The sequence below is a fragment of the Schistocerca americana genome, chromosome 3, assembly GCF_021461395.2.
Source record: "Schistocerca americana isolate TAMUIC-IGC-003095 chromosome 3, iqSchAmer2.1, whole genome shotgun sequence".
NCBI lineage: Eukaryota > Metazoa > Arthropoda > Insecta > Orthoptera > Acrididae > Schistocerca > Schistocerca americana.
This window is the reverse complement of record NC_060121.1, coordinates 476,077,726-476,099,966: the sequence shown is the minus strand read 5'-3', so window position 1 is coordinate 476,099,966 and position 22,241 is coordinate 476,077,726.

Below are 22,241 nucleotides of genomic sequence, written 5' to 3'. Positions count from 1 at the left end.
TTGGTAAGGCGGGTGCCAGGTTGAGATTCATTGGGAGAGTCCTTAGAAAACGTAGTCCATTAACAATGGAAGTGGCTTACAAAACACTCGTTCGACCTATGCTTGAGTATTGCTCATCAGTGTGGGATCCGTACCAGGTCGGGTTGACGGAGGAGATAGAGAAGATCCAAAGTAGAGAGGCGCGTTTCGTCACAGGGTTATTTGGTAAGCGTGATAGCGTTACGGAGATGTTTAAAAAACTCAAGTGGCAGACTCTGCAAGAGAGGCGCTCTGCATCGCGGTGTAGCTTGCTCGCCAGGTTTGGAGTGGGTGCGTTTCTGGGTGAGGCATCGAATGTATTGCTTCCCCTTAGTTATATCTCCCAAGGAGATCACGAATGTAAAATCAGAGAGATTCGATTGCGCACGGAGGCTTTCCGGCAGTCGTTCTTCCCGCGAACCATACGCGACTGGAACAGAAACGGGAAGTAATGCCAGTGGCACGTAAATTGCCCTTCTCCACACACCGTTGGGTGGCTTGCGGAGTATAAATGTAGATGTAGATGTAGAGACTGGTGCTAATAAGCATCCCTGGAGTAGATAAACAAAGCAAGCTGCAAGCAAATAAGCCGTCAGGTCCTGCTGGAGTCCCAATTCGGTTTTACAAAAAAAAAAAACCTACGGCACTGTTCCCTTCCTTAGCTTGCATTATCGCGAAACACTCTCCCAGCGCAAAGTCCCAATTGACTGGAGAAAAGGAACACACACGCAAGTGAATCCTGTACATAAGGATGGTAAAAAAGGGAACCCGCTTAACTAATATATAATTAATATCGGTTTGCTGCAGAATTCCAGAACACATTCCGAAGTCCAGTATAATTAATTTTCTAGAGACCGAGAAGCTTATGTCAACGAATCACAACGCTTTTAGAAACCATCGTTCGTGTGAGTCTCAGCTTGCCCTTTTCTCACGTGGTATACCGCTGAAGGGCAACCGACTGATTACATATCCCTTGGCTTCCGAAAAGCGTTTGAGTCGGTGTGTAACAACAACAACGCTGTACTATTGTACATATAATAATTTTTTCTTCTGATTTTCGATAAATTAGTGTAATCGATGTTCTGATTTCATTTCTTCTACTTTTTTTTTTGTTTCATGACATTGTGTTAAGAAAACTGTAAACAATTTTCAATGTGGATATTAATGTTTATGTCAAATTTTAAGTAATATTGTAATAGAATTGAAGTGTAACAAATGTTGAAACTGTTGTAAGATGTTAAAGTTGTAATTGTGCGTCTGGTCCATACGTAGGCAATGTATTAGGATATGTAGAATGCAAAACCTCTGGTGAATACCCTGTCTGTAAGGGAGCGGTAAAAGGTGGATGGCAGGCGAGCGCGGGAAAATGCACACGGACGCTGCACGGCATAACGGGCTCAGCAGTAGTAGTCGGAGTTGGGCATTGGTCTGAGCAACACGTTCTGGATCGAGGAGGCTCTCCTGGAAGACGTAGTTTCATTGAGCCTCGGATATGCCGTTCCGACGCCTATACAGCATGGAAAAATTTCATAGGCACTAAATGGAAAAGTATTGTGACGCTATGAAGAAGTAAAGTGCCGATACATCAAGAGCCATTGCTGTGGTTGTATGTGCGCTCTGTGCCTCGCCATCTCGCCGCCTGCCAGCCGCCACATCGATACAAACAGGTTGAAACTTTAGTACTGTATTCGTGTGGACCAGTGTTACTTTTGTTCCATACTATTCAATAACAACTTAAATTTTACCAGAACTGTCTTATCATTTAATTATCCTCACAACTAACCTAGACAGGGTCCTTTCCAAATGTTGTGCAATCCGAGCGTCCCAAGATGAAAAATTTAAGTTTGTGTTAATAATAATTACCTGCAGACCTAGCTATGTTAGAATGATGTTTAAAGAATTTTTTTTGTTAGTGAACTAATAGACGAATAACAAAGGTCTGACAAAGGGGGAAGATAATTTTGATATTGATTTAGTAATGAAACTTAATTATTTCGAGACAGATATAATGGTATTTAAATGAGCAGGAAATTAGACAAAAAGAGTAGTAAATCATATATTGGAAATCTTGAGGGCATAATGATTTCAGTAATTAATTGTTTTAATACAGTGATCATAACAGTTTCAGGGTTCCTCCCCCCCCCCCTCCCCACTTTTTATTCATTTGAATTCTGAAGTGTTCTCAACTGATTTGACCAGCAAAGTCAAAGCCAAAATAGAAACCAAAATTTATCAGTGTTTTACCTTTATCAAAATTGACATTGTGTGTGTGTTTCGAAAGCGCTATTTCTAGGGTAACCTATGCCCGATTTTAATCAGATCAATAGCCACTACGAAGTTTTGTAGTAAACATTGTAGTGTGGTGTTGTGTATTTATGGTTTATTCATATCAGTATAGATAGTGAATTTATCAGTTCAGTAGATTTTCAGGTTCTAAAATTTACCATATTATGCAGTGTTATTACGTGATGTTTTGCATGAACATACATCAACTTGTACAGGGAAGAAACTCAGTTAATGCCTAATTAGGCTGGCGACCGTATAATTATCAAATTGGTAGCATCTTCTGTGTTGTTTCTTGTCCGTCCTGACGTGTAGTTGCATTTCGGATTCGCTTGACGTATCATTGTTATTACCGAGTGGGTGTAAGCCTGATTTGCCTCCATTCCGGTACACGCGGTCAATTTCTATACAAAAGTCCTTTGTCATAAGGTGAAGCCCGTCAACTTACCATAGTACAGGCTGTAATGAGTATTGTGTGCCCCAAAGCGCAGCGTTACAAGTGGCTCCCGGTGACAGGACATCCAGTTGTTGTCGGTCACAAATTAATGTGAATACCGAACAGTGGATGTTCAGTGGCACGAATTGTAATAATATTCAGTAAAGTAAATAGCAGTAAACATCAAGTACGGTAGTGTGGTGTAATTTGCGTTCAGTATGGACAAGAATGTAGACACAGTAGATGTGCCGAGCGTAATGGAAAATGCGGCTGGGAATGACAAGAGTGTACGCGGCCAGATAACAGATGGCGTTAGCGGAAGACAATTGGAGTACATACAGTATCACGAACATGTTAACGAGCAGATTGAAATGTCGAGATTGCCTCGAACACAGCAAGGAATAAAACAGGAAGTAGAGGATGACTTTGTAGATGATAGTGGGTATGTGAACGAATCCACTGATATGTTTGAAACACCACAGATAAAGAAAGAACCGAAAGAAAATTTTAATGTAGGATCGGAACCCACCGATTTCGTAGAACAAAACAGCGTGAAAATATTAAGCGTGAACGATTTATTTGAACAATTAACCAAACAAATTGCAGGACAGAATGATCAGCTTAAAACACATGTTGATGAGCTCAAAACACAGAATGATCAGCTTAAAGCACAGGTAGAAGTACAAGGAATTAAAATTAGTAAACAAATAGAACAGGTAGAACAAAAAGTGGGAAGTTTAAGCTCTGTAGTAAATACTATGAAATTTGAAATTGACACAATTAACAAAAATATGAATACTATGCAGGGGGAACTAGACAATATTAACAGTAGGTTTGATGTTGAAATTCTCTACATCCAAGAGAAAGTAGAGCCTCTAGTTGAAACGAAAGTAGACGAAAAAGTTTTCGGTCTTAAAACTGAGATCGTAAACGAATTTCAACACGGAATATCACAGTTGAAAAAGGCAGTTTCAGACACTGAAAGAGATTTAGGCGCGTAAGTTACCGGATGTGTACAAAAGTGTGAACAAAATACTTCGCAAATTCAAGGCAAAATTTTCGATCTTGAGAGTAAAATTAAAGATAGGCCTGGTGTTGTCTATAATGGCACACCACTTACGAAGCTATTGGAAGGTGAGGAACGCTTCGATCCCGCCAAGAAACATAACGGATGGCATCCGTTAGATTTCATCAAAGATTGCGAGAGGATGTTTCCTGAACATTTGTCTGGTCAGGAAAAAATAAACGTGGTAATTAGCGCCTTAGCAGGTGACGCTAAGCGCTGGGGAATTAACTTGAATACCGAACAAATGACGTTCGAAGAATTTAAACAAAAGTTTACGGAAGAATATTGGTCCGAACAAAAACACGATCATTTGTGGTGGGAGTTTATCATGGCCAAGCTTCATGATAATAGGGGCAGGAATTCTTTGAAAGATTTCTGAGAATATTGGTACCGAAAGTTGACGCATTTAAAAGGGAGAAGATCCGATTCAGAAGTCATATGGGAGCTATATAAAAAGCTTCCAGAAGATTCGAAGAGATACGTGGGAAGCAATCATCGTAGCTTCCAAGCATTTCTCGAAAGGGTCGAAGACGAAGACCACTGGCGCGAAAGTCGTGCCAATTATCAGAGTTTTGGTAACAGAAATAACCGCAATAATAACGAGAGAAATGACGGCGAAGGGTTTCGCGTCAACGTGATACAGAGAGGAAGAGGCAGAGGCAGAGGTAGAGGGGGTTATCCAAGTCGCGGTAGAGGGTACACCGCGCAAAATAATAACGACGCGGGAAACTGATTTCCGCGAACGTTGCGGCCAAACGGAAGCGGACAGTATATACCGGCCCCGATTTAAGAAAAGTTACCGGACCGACAGTAAAGTTATGAGACAGGTTAGAGACAGGCGTGGAACGACGCAACGTGTTGTTGCGAAACGAGCGTCAGGTGCAAGCGCGGATGAGTCATCTTCGCTGCTCAAAGTGCTACATGTTAACAGGCGAGTGGAGCAACAGAGGGCAACGGCCCAGCCTAGCAGAACAGATGTTCAGAGAGAAGGCGCTAGCAAGGCGGCAGCATTAGGTACGAACATCGCCGTAAGAGCTGGTGAATACATTACGAGTGGTAATTCCGTGGCGAAGGAAATAGTAGATGAAACAGTGGATACACAGAGAGGTGCGGTTAGCAGTGTTAGCAATAAAGTAAATGGCGAGAATGAATTAGCAGAAGTAACTGATTGGCGTGTGCAGATCGACGATCTGTACAAAGGCCTCAAGCAATGTGAGTGGGAGGATTTTAAGAAGGAGTATGAGGCAAGGAGTTTAATTAGCGAAAAAGGAGATAGTAGGGACGTCGATAAGGTGACGTGGCCCGAATTTAAAAAGGAGGGAATAAATAGCGCCGCGCAAAGTACGCGTGCTGCCGATAGGACAATGATTAAAGATAGGAAGGAATTGGAGGATGAAATCCTAAGCATTGACGAGGAAGTAACTTCTGTTAACGATCCGCCAACAGTACACGCTGCTACCGAAAGACACCGTGGAGAAGGGGCAGGGAATTACCTAACAGTAATTGAAGTCCACGAGGATTACACTAAATATGAAGTAACAGTGGATGTGAGTAAAGCTGATAATGAGGCCGTTTTGTCGAAAGAGGATACCGAGTTAAAATCAAAGCCTGACGAAAATGCAGTGGAAGAACTTAGTGCCTGTCTCAGAAAAGCTTTTATGTTAGAACCTGAAAGCGAACCAGAATGGTCGGATTCTGACGATAGTTTAGATGAGTATTTCGGTACTAGTGAAAGTAATGGGAATACAGCTACGATATTGTACCTACTGATGACGAAGTATCAAAACAAAACCCAGATATTGAGACTGAACAAAGAAAGAAAGAGCCACCTGACGACTCAGGGTCTATTTTACAAAGAGTTCAAGTAATTAATGACCTTGAACTCCCGGAACCAAGGAAACAGCCAGATATAGGTGATGTGAATGTTAAAAGCATATCTTGGGACGATGTTATCGTCGACCTGGATTTGCTTAGGGAAGACCACAACAATGAAAAGCATTTGACTGTTAAACAAACTGTAATACCGGTTGAAATTTATAATGTGAAATTGCAAGTACTTCTTGATACTGGATCTCAGATAAGTGCAATCTCCCAGTCGTTTTTCGAACACATTTGTGATAAGCCTGGACTAGTAATTATGTCAGTGACGGCTGTAAAAATTGTTGGTGCTACTGACAAGACTAGCAAGCCGGTAAAGGACCAGATTTTGGTTGAATTTAGTATAAAAGGACAAAAATTTGAACACGATTTTTTGGTTGTGCCAGACTTGAGTACTGAAATGATTCTGGGAATAGATTGGTTAGATAAAGAAAAGGTTATTATTGATTGTAGCCAGGAAGTGATCAAAATTAATAATGCATCTATGAATTTGGAATTAAAATTTGAGGAAAATGGGAAGGTGTTCGATTCAGAAATTGATTCTTTATTGTTGGAGATCGACCAAGGGAATGATAGTTTGACAAACATGTATGAGGTGTACCATGTCCAGAGGTTAATAGATGAGAGTGACAAGCAGGGGCATAATTTTAAAGAAATTGTGGAAAATTTGAAGGAGATATCTCCTGATCAGAAAACAAAATTGCTTGATATTTTAGAAAGCAATATCACCGTATTTTCGGACAAATCTGGCCTAGTTAAGAACTTCGAATACAAGATTGAGACAATAGAGCATAAACCTTTCTTTGTAAGACCGTTTTCGGTACCCATTTCAAAGAGGCAGGCTGTGCAAGTGGAAATAGATAAAATGATAAAATGGGGTGTAATCGAACGGAGTAGCAGCGAATATAATAATCCCCTTATCATCATGATTAAAAGGGATGGGGGAGTAAGAGTAGTTATTGACGCCAGGACTTTGAACAAAATTGTAAAGAAGGAAATAGACAGACCTGAAAATCTGGACGAAATGCTCCTAACGTTTTATAATGTGAAGTATTTAACTACTCTGGACATGACCGCCGGATACTGGCAAATCCCGTTGAGCAAAGAATCCCATAAATATACCGCTTTTCTATTCGCCGGGAAATGCTATCAGTATAAAGTAGTGCCATTTGGGCTTAGCACTTCTGTGGCAGTATTTATTAGGGCACTGGACTTTATATTAGGGAGAGGATTGAGTTTCCGGCTAACCATTTATGTAGATGATTTACTGATTGCTACAGAAGAATGGCAAGAGCATTGTGAATTATTGCAGAAAGTTTTTGTTGCTCTACAAGCAGGGGGCATGACACTTAAGTGGAAAAAAATGTGAATTCGTGAAGTCGGAAATAAAGTTTCTGGAGCACATTATTACTACGACCGGTATTGGCAAGGAACCGGAAAGGTTAAGTGCAATAGCAGGATGTCCAGCTCCTAGAAATAGAAAACAGTTGAAAGCCTTTTTAGGTTTATGTGGGTTCTATAGAAAATTCGTCAAGGGGCAAGTTTTTAATAGTCCTCATTTGAATAATCTACTTAAGAAAAATAGTGCTTTTGTGTGGACTGAATGGTGCATGAGAGATTTTGGAAATTTAAAAAGTGTACTTTTGAATGACAATATTTTGCATCACTCCATACTGTCAAAATCCTTCCATATGAGTACTGACAGCAGTGCTTATGGAATTGGTGTAGAAGTTTTCCAAGAAATCTGTGATGGCAAAGAAATCGAACACAGGACAATCGCGTTTGCAAGTAGAACTGTAACAAAATACGAGAGAAACTACACTATATCGGAAAAGGAGGCTTTAGCCATTATATGGGGGTTAAAGAAATTCAGGAATTATCTGTGGGGCCCTAAGCTCATCATACATACTGACCATAAAGCTTTAACTTTTCTTAAAGATCGTCGTTTATTTAATGGCAGGCTAACTCGTTGGGCTTTGTACCTGCAACAATTTGATTACGAGATTTGCTATGTTAAGGGTACTGAGAATTATGTGGCAGATGCTTTATCTCGATTGCCTAATGGTATGAGTGGAGTGCCCAATGAAAATGGTGAAGAGGGTACTTTTCAGATAAGGTATATGAAAGAGGTTTCAGGAAAAAGGAAAATTGAGCAAATATGTAAAAACCTGAGGTACCATCAAAATGAGGATCCGACATGGAAATCTGTGAAGGTAAATTTTGACAGTGTGCAATATCCTCAAATTAAGAGATATTACAAAGTCTTTAAAGGCATTTTATATAGGAGGAAAGATTTAGTCACTGAGGAATGGAGAGTATGTTGGCCACACCAGTTTGATGCTGATGTCATAGACTATTTTCATTTAGCATTGGGGCATAGTGGGCCAAAGAAATGTTTGGATAAATTGAATAATGTAGTAGTAATTGCTGGTAGTGTCAGTAAGGAGGTAAAGGAACGAATTAAGCCGTGTCATGTCTGTCAAAGGGCCAAAGTACCGAACAGAACTAGTAGAGGTCCAATGCAAAGTACGTTACCTGAGGACACCCTAGAATAGTTATCAGTAGATTTGTATGGTCCCCTCCCAAAGACTTCGGGAAATTGTGCATATATTTTAGTAATTTTGGAAGCATCCCCAAAGTTTGTGAAATTATGCCCCTTGAAAAAGGCAACAGCAAAAGCTGTATTTAGTAGGATGATCGAATACTTCAGAACCATTGGGAAATCCAAGGCAGTACTATCTGACAATGGACCCCAGTTTATATCCAAAATTTGTAAGAAAGGAATGGAGCAAATTGGTGTGGAGGTTAAATATATCTCAGCATATCACCCAGCTAGCAACCCGGTTGAAAGGTACATGCGAGAAATCGGGAGATTGTGTAGAACGTACTGCGGTCATAACCATAGAGCCTGGGGTAGATTTATATCGGATTTTTCCTTTTTCCTGAAACCTCTTTCATATACCTTATCTGAAAAGTACCCTCTTCACCATTTCATGAATCTACTGGGTTCCCTCCAGAAGAAATTTTGTTAGGCAGCAGAAGTAAAAGTTTAATTGAGGAAAAACTGGAGTTTCCACCTTGTACAAGCTTGGGGTTGAGTCAAAAGAAAGAATTAGTCACAAAAAGAGCAAAGCAAAAAGCTGAATCTAGATCTAAAAGACATGATAAAAATCTGAAAGTTTCAAAATTTAAAATTGGAGATTATGTTCTTTTAAAAACCCACGAAAAATCTAGTGAACTGAACCATGAAATTTCCAAATTTAAGTATATTTATAATGGACTGTATATAATACAGAACGTTCCACAGGATAATGCTTACTACCTGATCTATCCAAAATCCAAAAGACCTTTAGGTGTAAGAAATGTTGTGGACCTGAAACTGTATGTTCCTAGGAGTGAGTGACCTAAGTACACTCAGAGAGCAATTTGCAGTAAATGTGCTGTATCTTATGCTGAAACCATTTTATTCTAAATGTAAGAAATCTTTGTATATATATGTATACCAATATCAGTGTGCTAATGTACTTATGTGAGTTTCAGATTACCAAATGTACTATAAATGTAAAGATGTATGGAGAAAAGGGTTGAAAAGAAAAAGCAAATGCTGCAAGCCAGATAAAAGATGGAACTGCCAAAATAAAAGTGGGCAGTATAAGAGTCATAATCTAAAGAACTGCCAAAAATCAAAGAGGGCAGATAAATAGTTAAAGGAAAATTGTAAGTGTGATGCAGGTGATGTAATAAAATGATGAGAAAAGGACTGCCCAAATATGAATAATAGGCAGGAAATAGATGTAGTGATTTATCTAAATAGTATTGTGTGTTTATTAGCAAATAAGGAAATGGACTGCCATTCAATGCAAGCAGCAACAAATTGTTTTATAGTATATATAGGTATTTGTATATGCTTTTGTAGTTAAGTGTTTGTGTTCTAAAATTTGATTTTATTTTACTGAGAAATTTAATAATAATGAGTAATTTGCTATTTAAATTATGTTGTGATAGGAGGATGGACTGTGCCAAAGGCACTTACGTAAATGATGGGTAGATATTCTCGACATATTAGAAAGTATAGACCTCTATAATGTGAGTGAAAGGGAGTTTGTGGTATAAACTTTTATGATGACACATTCATGCAAAGATTCAGAACCCCTGTACAAATATAAAGTTCAGTGTTCCCATCAAATTTGCACTTAGTGAAATTTACTGGAAACAGGGGCATGTGTAACAACAACAACGCTGTACTATTGTACATATAATAATTTTTTCTTCTGATATTCGATAAATTAATGTAATCGATGTTCTGATTTCATTTCTTCTTTTTTTTTTTTTGATTCATGACATTGTGTTAAGAAAACTGTAAACAATTTTCAATGTTTATATTAATGTTTATGTCAAATTTTAAGTAATATTGTAATAGAATTGAAGTGTAACAAATGTTGAAACTGTTGTAAGATGTTAAAATTGTAATTGTGCGTCTGGTCCATACGTAGGCAATGTATTAGGATATGTAGAATGCAAAACCTCTGGTGAATACCCTGTCTGTAAGGGAGCGGTAAAAGGTGGATGGCAGGCGAGCGCGGGAAAATACACACGGGCGCTGCACGGCATAACGGGCTCAGCAGTAGTAGTCGGAGTTGGGCATTGGTCTGAGCAACACGTTCTGGATCGAGGAGGCTCTCCTGGAAGACGTAGTTTCATTGAGCCTCGGATATGCCGTTCCGACGCCTATACATCATGGCAAAATTTCATAGGCACTAAATGGAAAAGTATTGTGACGCTATGAAGAAGTAAAGTGCCGATACATCAAGAGCCATTGCTGTGGTTGTATGTGCGCCCTGTGCCTCGCCATCTCGCCGCCTGCCAGCCGCCACATCGATACAAACAGGTTGAAACTTTTAGTACTGTATTCGTGTGGACCAGTGTTACTTTTGTTCCATACTATTCAATAACAACTTAAATTTTACCAGAACTGTCTTATCATTTATTTATCCTCACAACTAACCTAGACAGGGTCCTTTCCAAATGTTGTGCAATCCGAGTGTCCCAAGATGAAAAATTTAAGTTTGTGTTAATAATAATTACCTGCAGACCTAGCTATGTTAGAATGATGTTTAAAGAATTTTTTTGGTTAATGAACTAATAGACGAATAACAAAGGTCTGACAAAGTGGGAAGGTAATTTTGATATTGATTTAGTAATGAAACTTAATTATTTCGAGACAGATATAATGGTATTTAAATGTGCAGGAAATAAGACAAAAAGAGTAGTAAATCATATATTGGAAATCTTGAGGGCATAATGATTTCAGTAATTAATTGTTTTAATACAGTGATCATAACAGTTTCAGGGTTCCTCCCCCCCCCCCCTTTTTATTCATTTGAATTCTGAAGTGTTCTCAACTGATTTGACCAGCAAAGTCAAAGCCAAAATAGAAACCAAATTTATCAGTGTTTTACCTTTATCAAAATTGACATTGTGTGTGTGTTTCGAAAGCGCTATTTCTAGGGTAACCTATGCCCGATTTTAATCAGATCAATAGCCACTACGAAGTTTTGTAGTAAACATTGTAGTGTGGTGTTATGTATTTATGGTCTATTCATATCAGTATAGATAGTGAATTTATCAGTTCAGTAGATTTTCTGGTTCTAAAATTTACCATATTATGCAGTGTTATTACGTGATGTTTTGCATGAACATACATCAACTTGTACAGGGAAGAAACTCAGTTAATGCCTAATTAGGCTGGCGACCGTATAATTAAAAATTGGTAGCATCTTCTGTGTTGTTTCTTGTCCGTCCTGACGTGTAGTTGCATTTCGGACTTGCTTGACGTATCATTGTTATTACCGAGTGGGTGTAAGTCTGATTTGCCTCCATTCAGGTACACGCGGTCAATTTCTATACAAAAATCCTTTCTCATAAGGTGAAGCCCGTCAACTTACCGTAGTACAGGCTTTAATGAGTGTCGCGTGCCCCAAAGCGCAGCGTTACAGGTGCCCCACAGCAGACTGGTAACAAAGGAATAAGCATATGAAACAGGTTACCAGATATGTGAGTGCCTCGAAGGCTTCTTAAGTAATAGAACCCAGTATGTAGTCCTCGACTGCGAGTGTTCTTCCGAGACAAAGGTATCGTCTGGACTGCCCCATGGAAGTGTGATAGGACCGTTATTATTTTGTGTATACATAAAACATCTGACGCACGTGGTGGGTAGCTATTTGCAGTTATTTGCTGATGATGCTGTCGTGTACAGGAAGGTGTCGAGGAGGAGTGACCGTAAGATGATAGAAGATGACTTAGACAATATTTATAGTTGGTTTGTTGAATGGCAGCTGGCTCAGAATGTAGAAAACTGTTAGACAATGCTTATGACTAGAACAAAACAAGCCGTAATGTTCGGATAGAGCATTAGCAGGATGCGGCACGACATCCTCACGTCGGTTAAATACCGGGGCGTCATGTTGTAAGGCTGTATGAAATGGAACGAGCATGTGACGATTGTGATTCAGACTTCGGTTTATTGGGAGAGTTTGGTACATCTGTAAAGGAAACTGCATATAGCACGCTAATGCGACCTATACTTGCGTACTGTTTGGGGTTCGCACCAGATCGAGCTAGAGGACGCCATCGAAGCAATTCAGCGGCGGGCGGCTAGATTTTTTACCGTTAGGTCCGAACAAGACGCAAGTGGTTTGAAGATGTTTCGAGAACTCAAATGGGAATCCCTAGAGGGAAGGTGACATCCTTTTCGACGAGTAATAGTGAGAAATTTTAGAGAACCGACATTTGAAGCTGACGGAAAAACGATTCTACTGTCTTCAGTATACATCTCCCGTAGGGACTACGAATATAAGATACGAGGAACTAGGGCTCGTCTGACAGGCATGTAAACAGTCTTTTTCCATAGCTCTATCTACCAGTGGTCAGGAAGGGATAAGACTGCTAGTGGTACAGAGTACCCTGCACCACGCACAGTGCAGTAGCTGGCGGTGTCTGTACGAAGACGTAAATGTAAATGTGTAAAGGCATCCAAGGGACTGTGATGCGACATGACTTGCTGCTAAATAAATGGGCGGAAAATCAATGAATATATGGTAGTAACTAACAGAGCAATAAATTTCCTTCATTTGGTCATTACTGATATTTTGTGAATAAAGTATCTTGATTGCATAGCATATTTCTTTATTTGTAGCGTCATTTCGACTACTGCCAACACCAGATCGCTACATGTTCTTTTACAATTAATGTGTTCTGATCTCATGATGGTGGTAGGGTAAACTTCGTAACAAACAACGAAATATGTAAAGCTATCTGGATGACTTTACTAACAAAAATTGAAAGTTAGAGCAGAATGGTTTGATTGTTGATTAACGAAAGTAAACTCAAATTCTTAAATCGTAAATACCGAATTCCTGCGGCATAAAGGTGACTTACCGCTGTTAACTACGTACATCAGTTTAAAGCTTTGTCGGTAGCTACAAGGATGGTAATATAAAAATCTAATATTTTCTTGATTCTGCTGTGCGACAGAAAGGCTTGGATGGTTTTCAAAAGCATAAATAACCTGATGATAATGTCCCCTAAACAGCAGTAAGGTAAAAGATTTATAGACCAGTGGTAGCTTACGGGAAATAGAGATTATACAGGATGAGCAACTAACTATTGCCGCAAAGAATAACTCCGAAAGTATGATAGGAGCTGAAAAGTTTGTTTTTTCTATGACAATGCTCTCTCTAAATCGTCAAAACAGTAAATATTCGCCGAATACATCTCATCCATATTACGTGACATTGACATGTAGACACCATTCGACGGTTAAAAAATGGTTCAAATGGCTCTGAGCACTATGGGACTTGACTTCTGAGGTCATCAGTTCCCTAGAACTTAGAACTACTTAAACCTAACTAACGTAAGGACATCACATACATGCATGCCCCAGGCAAGATTCGAACCTGCGACCGTAGCGGTCGCGCGGTTCCAAACTGTAGCGCCTAGAACACCTAGGCCACCCCGTCCGGCCCATTCGACGGTTTCGCAATACGACACTAATAGGAACGGTAAGAATAGTATCGTCGAATCAAGCGGATGTGAACGACGGATTCCTTCGAAGAACAAGTCGATACGCTTGCCATTTACGGAGAATGCCAACAAAATTCAGTGAGAGCTAGAGATTTATACTCTGAAAGATATCCTCAACGTACTCACCCTACACGTCGTACACTTAAATACGAGTATGATAAATTGAGAACAACTTTAACGCATCGGAAACATATTCGGCAAAGGATAGATGGTAACGAGAGAACGGAAATTGTTACTCCTGCCACTGTGGTTCGAGATCCTTGTGTTATTTCGCGTCAAATCACAAGGGAAACTGGCATGAGCCAGAGTAGTGTTGTTCGTATTCTGCATCGCCATGAATATCATCATTATCACATCAGTTTCCACCAAGTATTAACTGGTACGAATTGAGTGCGTAGCATTGAATTTTGCGGATAGATTGAACTGTAGATTCAGAGGGATGACACATTTGTTAATTTGACTATATTTACTGACGAGGCTACATTCACGAACCATGGAAATGTTAATTTGCATAACATACATTTTTGGGCACCTGAAAATCCATGCCGGCTGCGCAAGTTGCACGTAAACCGTGGTCGGTGAATGTATGGTGTGGGATTCTGTAGGACAGAATTATAGGCCCCTATTTCATCGAGGGAAATCTTAACGGTAGGAAGTACACCACATTCATGCAAGAAACATTAAATCTGTTATTGGAAGAAACACCTTTAGGATAAGGGAGGCGAATGTGATATCAACATGATGGGTGTCCGGCACATTTTTGGCTGATGGCTAGAAATGAGTTGCAGAGACAATTCCCAAATCGTAGAATTGGACGGGGAGGAGATGTGTCGTGGCCGGCTCGCTCGCGAGACTTGACGCCTCTGGATTTTTTATTGTGGGGATTCTTAAAAGGCATTGTTTGTAAAGACGTTCCAACTACACCAGAAGATATGCAAGAGAAAATATTGAGAGCATGTGCTTCGATAAGTGCCGATGTGATAAGAAATACCACTCAACCCAAGATATGAAGATTGCAGTGCTGAACTGATACCAATGGTGATCACTTCTAACCCCTTCTGTTAATGGACGTTCATGTCACCCTTTTCACCTTCGTCGACCTTCAAAGACATTACTGTTACATATCATTGGATTCGTCTCGATAGCCACTATCAGAAAATAAGTACCAAACTATAGCATCCCATTTGAAAAAACAAATTTGACCTTCATATCTCTGACGGGTAACCCCACCTAGCAACAAAAAGCCAACGTCATATTATGGCCCCCGTTGTCCTACGCTACTATTGTTCCAAAAACTTTGCAGCTACTATCATACTTTCGGAGTTATTCTAGGTGACAATAGTTAGTGACCCACGCTGTATAAATAGAGAACTGGGATACCTATAACATGCTTATCAGACAGCCGACAGAAAATAGAAAACTATAGAGAAAAACCGTACAATGGACACATATATGACAAAAGTATCATTCTTAAAGCAGTAGTTATTACACTATACGTACGATCGTTACAAACACGCAGAGCGCAAAGATATTGTAACGAGAATACTGGAAGCTTAACCCACTTCAGTGGTTAACGTGAGAAACCTTACAATAAAATCAACTGAATTCAAATCATTATTCTATCAACTAGTACAAACACCAGTGTTCGATGGACAAGTAATTACATTAGTATTCAATGACAATCGGAGGCCATATCGTGACTGATTGGAGAAATACACTATCACTACACAAAAATCTGCTGGACTGGAAATGGATTTTCTAAACCACTTGCAAGATAAGAACATAAAAAGGATACGCCCGGCAAGGAAACGTTCCATTCAACGGAGTTTACTGAAACAGGACAAAAATTTGTATAGGAGCTAGGGAATCGAAACTCGTTACGTTAAAAGCGTTTTTTCCTATAAAAAATGGATAGTCAATGAAACAAACAGAATCAAACCAGTTTAACACTCTTAATACAAGTTTTTCTGCACTCGTTAAGTTGCGACTAGAAGGAGGCGTGGATAAACTCAAGAGTTCACCGAACTTCGATATTGACTTCATTAGAGAATTTGCACCTCTGATAAATCATGAATGAAGAAAGATATTGCCCACGTCTTTCTTTCAAAGACCAACTTATATCGGCATATAATTTCTCACTGCTCTATTCCGATGTTCAGTGACTCAATAATTACACCACTACATTAAGTGGATGTAATAAATGTGACAATATTTGGAGTGTGGGATTAATTGTCGCGTTGGAGAGATATATTGTTAGACGGTAAAAGTGAATGGAATAGTGCTTCCTCACAACTCTATGAAAACTAGAATGTCAAAGTGGCATTGCAAAGTTAGAAAAGGCTTTTGACACGTGTACCCTGATATTACTATAAGATCAGGAAACTATTGGAATTTCATACTTCAGTTTTGCTCTTATTGACCCATTACATAATCACATGATCAGAAATACACTGATGAGCCAAAACATCATGACCACCTGCTTAATAGCTTGTTTGTCCGTCTTTGGAGTGAAATATAGCACTAATTTTGCGTATCACGCGACCGACAGTTTGTTAGTGGTTTGTGGAGAAAAAAATGGCTCTGAGCACTATGGGACTTAACATCTGAGGTCATCAGTCCCCAAGACTTAGAACTACTTAAACCTAACAGCTGTGCCCGAGGCAGGATTCGAACTTGCGACCGTAGCAGCAGCGTGGTTCCGGACTGAAGCACCTAGAACCGCTCGGCCACAGCAGCTGTCAGGGTTGTGGAGATGCGTGCCATTCAAAAGTCATGTAACTCGTGTAAATAACGGGCCGCTGTTTTCGCGTACGCGATGACGTCGCCAAATAGCGAACCAGATGGGTTCCATAGAATTTCCATCAGGTGAATTTGGTCGTCGTCAACGAGAGCGCACTATAATGAACCTCAAATCACTGTAACACAGTTCTGGCTCCGAGAGGCGGACAATTATAGTGCTGAAAGGCGACATCACCGACGGCGAGGACATCAACCTTGAAGGGATGCAGGTGGCTCGCAGCTGTCAGAATGTCATCGATTACTACCACAGGTCAGATCTAAGCACAGTTGAATGTCTCCTATAGCATAACACTGCTCCCGCCAGCCGGCGTCTTTGGCGCGCTGCACGTTTCGAGACGCCGTTCAACTCGATGAAGGCGTTTTTGGAGACGGCCAGCGACCCAGTGTAGCAAAAGTGTGATTGATAGAAAGTGGCAATACATTTCCATTGCCGGCGGTCGAATCCTGATGGTCCCTTGCGCACTGCAGTGGTAATGACGATGTTATTGGGTCAGCATGTAAACACGTAGGTGTGGTCCGCTGTGGAGTTCCATGTACGAAAATGTCCGTTGAACGGTGTGCTGCGAAACATTTGTGCGTGCACCAGCATTGTGCTCTGTCGGAAGAGATGCCGCAGATCACCATCTGTTCTCCTTTGCAGAGCAGACTAGCCTCCGAACTCCACGTTCTGTGAAGAGCCGTGGACGTCTAACCATTGTTGTTTCACTGACCTTCTGACGCTTATCATAGAAGCTCTTGACAGTATCGCGTGAACATTCAACCAACTTCGCCGTTTTCAAGATACTCTTTCATAGGTTCTGCGTAATAATAATCTGCCCTATGTCAAAGTTGCTTATCTCAATGGATTTCCCTCTTTGCAGCCCTTATCTTCGCTAGGGTGATCCCCGTACGTGTCTGCTCCGCTTACACACTTTTTTTACTGCGTCACGTGCCCGCAACTCTACCATGCCCCATCCACCGTCACCGTGGGCAGTGGTCATAATGTTTTGGCTTATCAATGTAAAATTACATAGCATTGGGACACTCCAATTTGGGATGTTAATATATTAACCGTTACTCTAACAAAAATACCAGATGATATAATCCTTATTTCGGCAGATAACGCCAAATAACTCTTCTTTGCTGCTGACACAATTTATGCAAAGCTGAAAGACACAGACACCTGTCAAATGACTTGTTGAATGTTCGAATGCAAACAACATTGACTAATATTTGGTTGAGTTATAACAACGAAATCCTCTATCTTGTTGCGCCGTACGTTCCTTAAAATGGCAAATCAGGTGAGGAATTATCGCTGACCATTCGCATCGACAACACGTAGGGTACCCTTTCTGACTGCCCACACACTAAACAGCGCCTCTTGCCGCCTAGGGTTTACCTTCCCGCATAGAAATTTTCTTCGGTGTGCATATGGCTTGTCGTTCTCTCTTACAGAAACATGTTAGTAGCAACAAAATTAGCAAGTACCAAGAGATGCAATAAGACGTTGTTTCAAACGTGGAATTAACTGTGAGGGCTGTACCATTTATATTGTATATGCTTTTGTTGGACTCCACTGTGTATTCGTGATCAGAACTGTAGCTGCGTGGTGGCCAAATACGTGATTACTAACATTTCATAAATTCTGAAACAGCAACAATATTTAGAAGTAAAGAAAGCTGTAGTTTAGATTTTTGTCGGCCACAGGCTCATCAGGCTGTGAGTACATGTTAAAGTTTAATAAGGATTTGAAATCAAATCTGCCTTGGTCCCACAAACGGACTGTAGCTAGCTTAGTCCCGATGTGAATAAGGGGAACTCAATCATGAAGGTCCTGTGTCAAGAAGACTGACAAACATTAGAGCCGCACTTCTCAGGAATACGACTCCAGTCTGTAGTAACGCTACTCTTTGCTGGAACGCGTGGTGCTAGAGGAGTAAGAAAACTTTGGATGCAGTCTCTTTATATCAGTAATGATTGAGTGGTACGTATTGTTGAGCCGATTACGTGTTCAGTGGTTCCACTAGTAATGTGTCAGCCTCCTGTTGTAGAGGTGACCGCATCAGAGCCCGAATACTTGCCTCAGGCCAGGCTGTGGAATTGATTTCCACATTTACATTAACTGATTGTTGGTATCAGCTGGGAGATTTAGCATTATCCAAGGATATTGTCTTTACCCTTAGAAAAGGGGCACTGAACGCTGCTTCTTGTTTACCACGCAGTGGAATGTGCATATTACGTTATTTAAAAAAATGGCTCTGAGCACTGTGGGACTTAACATCTATCGTCATCAATCCCCTAGAACCTAGAACTACTTAATCCTAACTAACCTAAGGACATCACACAACACCCAGTCATCACGAGGCAGAGAAAATCCCTGACCCCGCCGTGAATCGAACCCGGGAACCCGGGCGCGTACGTTATTTATCAATGGCGTTCGGGCTGTGACATGTACAACAATGAACACAGAAAAAAGCATACCACTTCTTTGCCGAGATTCACGAGGGACTGCTTCATATGTTATCGACACATTTGGGAGATACTGAAATCCATTTTAGGCCTTTTGCGTTCTTCAGTATTTACCTAGGGAATGGATCAGGTTCTTTTAAAGGAAAGATCGAAAATTCGCCAGACCAGCAATATTAATGTGAAACGTGGTGTATCAGGCCGTCAGGTGCTCTCCTACAGACTTTGATCAACGCACACGCACACACTCACACACACACACACAATATCATCGTTTCTTAAGGCACGTATATTTTAAATAATTTTCTTGCAATCATGAACTGCTTTTAAGCATACTTTATTTGATACCAATTTCATCCACCCTATCATTAGTTGGTATCACAAAAATGTAGATACAATGTTTTTTGCTGCCTGATACAACGAAACTCATTGGCATTAAAGGTTTATTTCACTGGCAGCTCATAACGTTACATAACGTGAGGCGTTTGAAAACCACACCGGCTCAAATAGTCACTGGAAATCTTCGTTGATCACGCCAAACAGTAATCGAATTTGAATTCTCAGAGTTCCAGGTATGCCTGTTCCGAGAGAAAAAGCAAGTGTGAAGCAGATTTAATCCGTGAATAACAGGACTGTGTGATGAGAAACATATTCACACGATGCTTTTAGTGTGATTCGTCTCAATATCCTGTAGAGCCGAACCTCCAGATCTGATGTACGGCCAGTCCGCCGCCTCCCTGAATGTTCGTCTATCTGAAAGGACTGATGGCCACACAAACACCCAAAAAGGGCTTGGATTGCTCTGCAATGTTGTTGGTCTCTGTCAGAGTTTTTTCTTTTTGGTGTAGCTGTGTTGCCACTCGACCATTTCTGTCTACATGGCCGTACACAAACACCATCTCGTCTTGTTCCTGACATGACCACCGGACAGTTGTGCTGTTTACAGTAGCTGCATCGATCGCAAAGCCTGAAACACAAAAGGTCTGAGTTGTTTTGTCGCGGTTCGCGTGGCTCCCTCGGTCGGAGGTTCGAGTCCTCCCTCGAGCATGGGTGTCTGTGTTGTCCTTAGGGTAAGTTAGTTTAAGTCAGTTAAGTAGTGCGTAAGCCTAGGGACCAACGACCTCAGCAGATTGGTCATATAGTCCTTACCACAAATTTCCAAACACACAATGAATACGTGCCCAGAGGAACTTTCATTCATCAGCCCAATCTACGGTGGCAAAGACGCATTTCCGGACACATGTTCATAAGACATTTTCTCCTTCATTTCCAGTCAGGAAACCAACCGTCTTTGTTGTTTGTCCGTTTTATTGATGTTCAGGCATGCATTTCTCATTGAGGTTCCATATTTGTGTCCAACCCTTTACGTCACCATATGAGTTAACAATTTATCGATACTGAATTTGTTTGTATATGTCCACCAAATACTTTTGTAAGTGGAGTGCAAGTGAAAAATCGTCGGTCATAAAAATGAAAAGTTAAATACATGGATGGATTCATGTCAATGTATTCTGTAACTCTATAGCAGGTGCAGTGCGTATTTGCACTCAATAAATTCCTCCAGTAAAATTGACTACTGCTAAAGAACTAATTTCACAGCCAGAAACAGTGGTGTATTATTGAAACATGACTTGGTGAATCTTCGAATGTAAGACACATGAAGTTCGTAACTTCAATCAGAACTGTGACGAATATTCAGTGAACGAAGTATAAATTTAATTAGGATTTCTTAAGTCCCCTGCGGAAATACTGAGTCATGTGCCTTTACAGTAGACATGGATCATTCGCAAAGTAACAGTTCGTAAGGAACGTTTCCCCAAGGTAAACGGAAGGAGCAACGAACAAATTCTAACGAACGGTCTCTTATAGTTCACTTCGGTTGCGGCTTTCTACTGATAGTTCCCGAGAACGGGAAACGGTCGGTGTCGTTCCCGCAACGGCACGTCCGCCAGTCTCGTTCCAGCCTCGGTCCTGTTCCCGTCTCTGTCTCGGTCTCCCTCGGCCAGACCCGTTCTTCTTCGCGTAGCCAATCGTTGCAGTTCCACTGCCGACTGCTCCTAGTTTGTTTGGTATCGAGTTGTAGTTCGTTTCGTTCGCTGCGCACACCCATTCTAGATTTGTTTCAAACTTTTCTTGAACTCTGGAGTTCAAGTTCTGTTCATCGTCCTCGACCGGTAGTGAAAATGTATTTTATAATTACGTAAATTACATAAAAATTACGTTGTATGTAATACATACATCTTTTCAGGTAACAAAAGGGCAAATCAGCTTACTTCGTTATCTCTTTAAATAGCAGAAGACATACTTACAGAAAGACAAGTCTTTTTGTTTTACACACGCAAAGGAAGAAGGCACGGCACACACGAGTGACCATTTTCCGTCGTTTTTGATCCAAAGTAAAACAGCATATTCACTGTCATGGAAGGCAGACCTACAAACGAATGAAGCCCGCGCTCCATAATTGAGTGTTTGATCCCACATTTTGTAAAGAGAATGTGATAACTTCTAGAATATTTTTTTTGTGGTACAGGATGGGGCACGAAAAATCGGTCCGATTACTAACTAGACTGCTCAGCGTCTCCCACCACACGTCATCTATTGTTTCGAAGTTGTTGTTTGCATTAGCTTATTTGTTATCTCTTTACTGTCTAATCATTACATGTTTATCTATTCTGATCTAAGCGGTCAGCAAATCGTGCGTAACTGACGAGCAGTCTGCACTCGTGGTCGATTTTTTGTGCGCCACCTTATATTATGTCACCGTGATCAGCCACATAACGCTGCAGTTGGCTAAACGAGACGTTTTGCAGAAGCACGGAAATTGCTTCTACATGTGTATGAGAATTCTGTAATGAATAAAAACTCTGTACTCCAAGTGTCCGGTCTTGGTGACTTCCAACACTCAGGCACGTATGGTGCTGATTTTCAAGTTTTCATAAGAAACATATGCCATGCACAAAGGAACGGAGAACGAGGAAAAATGAACGGTTCCCAAAAAAAGAGCGTTCACCAGTGAACTAGTTCCTAAGGATGAACGAGTTTGCCCAACTCTACTCTACAACCGTTCATAATTGCAAAAGTGTTGTCAGTGCAGGATTTTGTGCATGAACTGAACTATCGATTATGTCCCATAAATGTTCGATGGGATTCGTACCAGTCGATCCGTGTGACCAAACAATTGTTCTTCCAACAAATCGCCAAAAATTGTGGCCCGGTGACATGGTTCACTGTCAT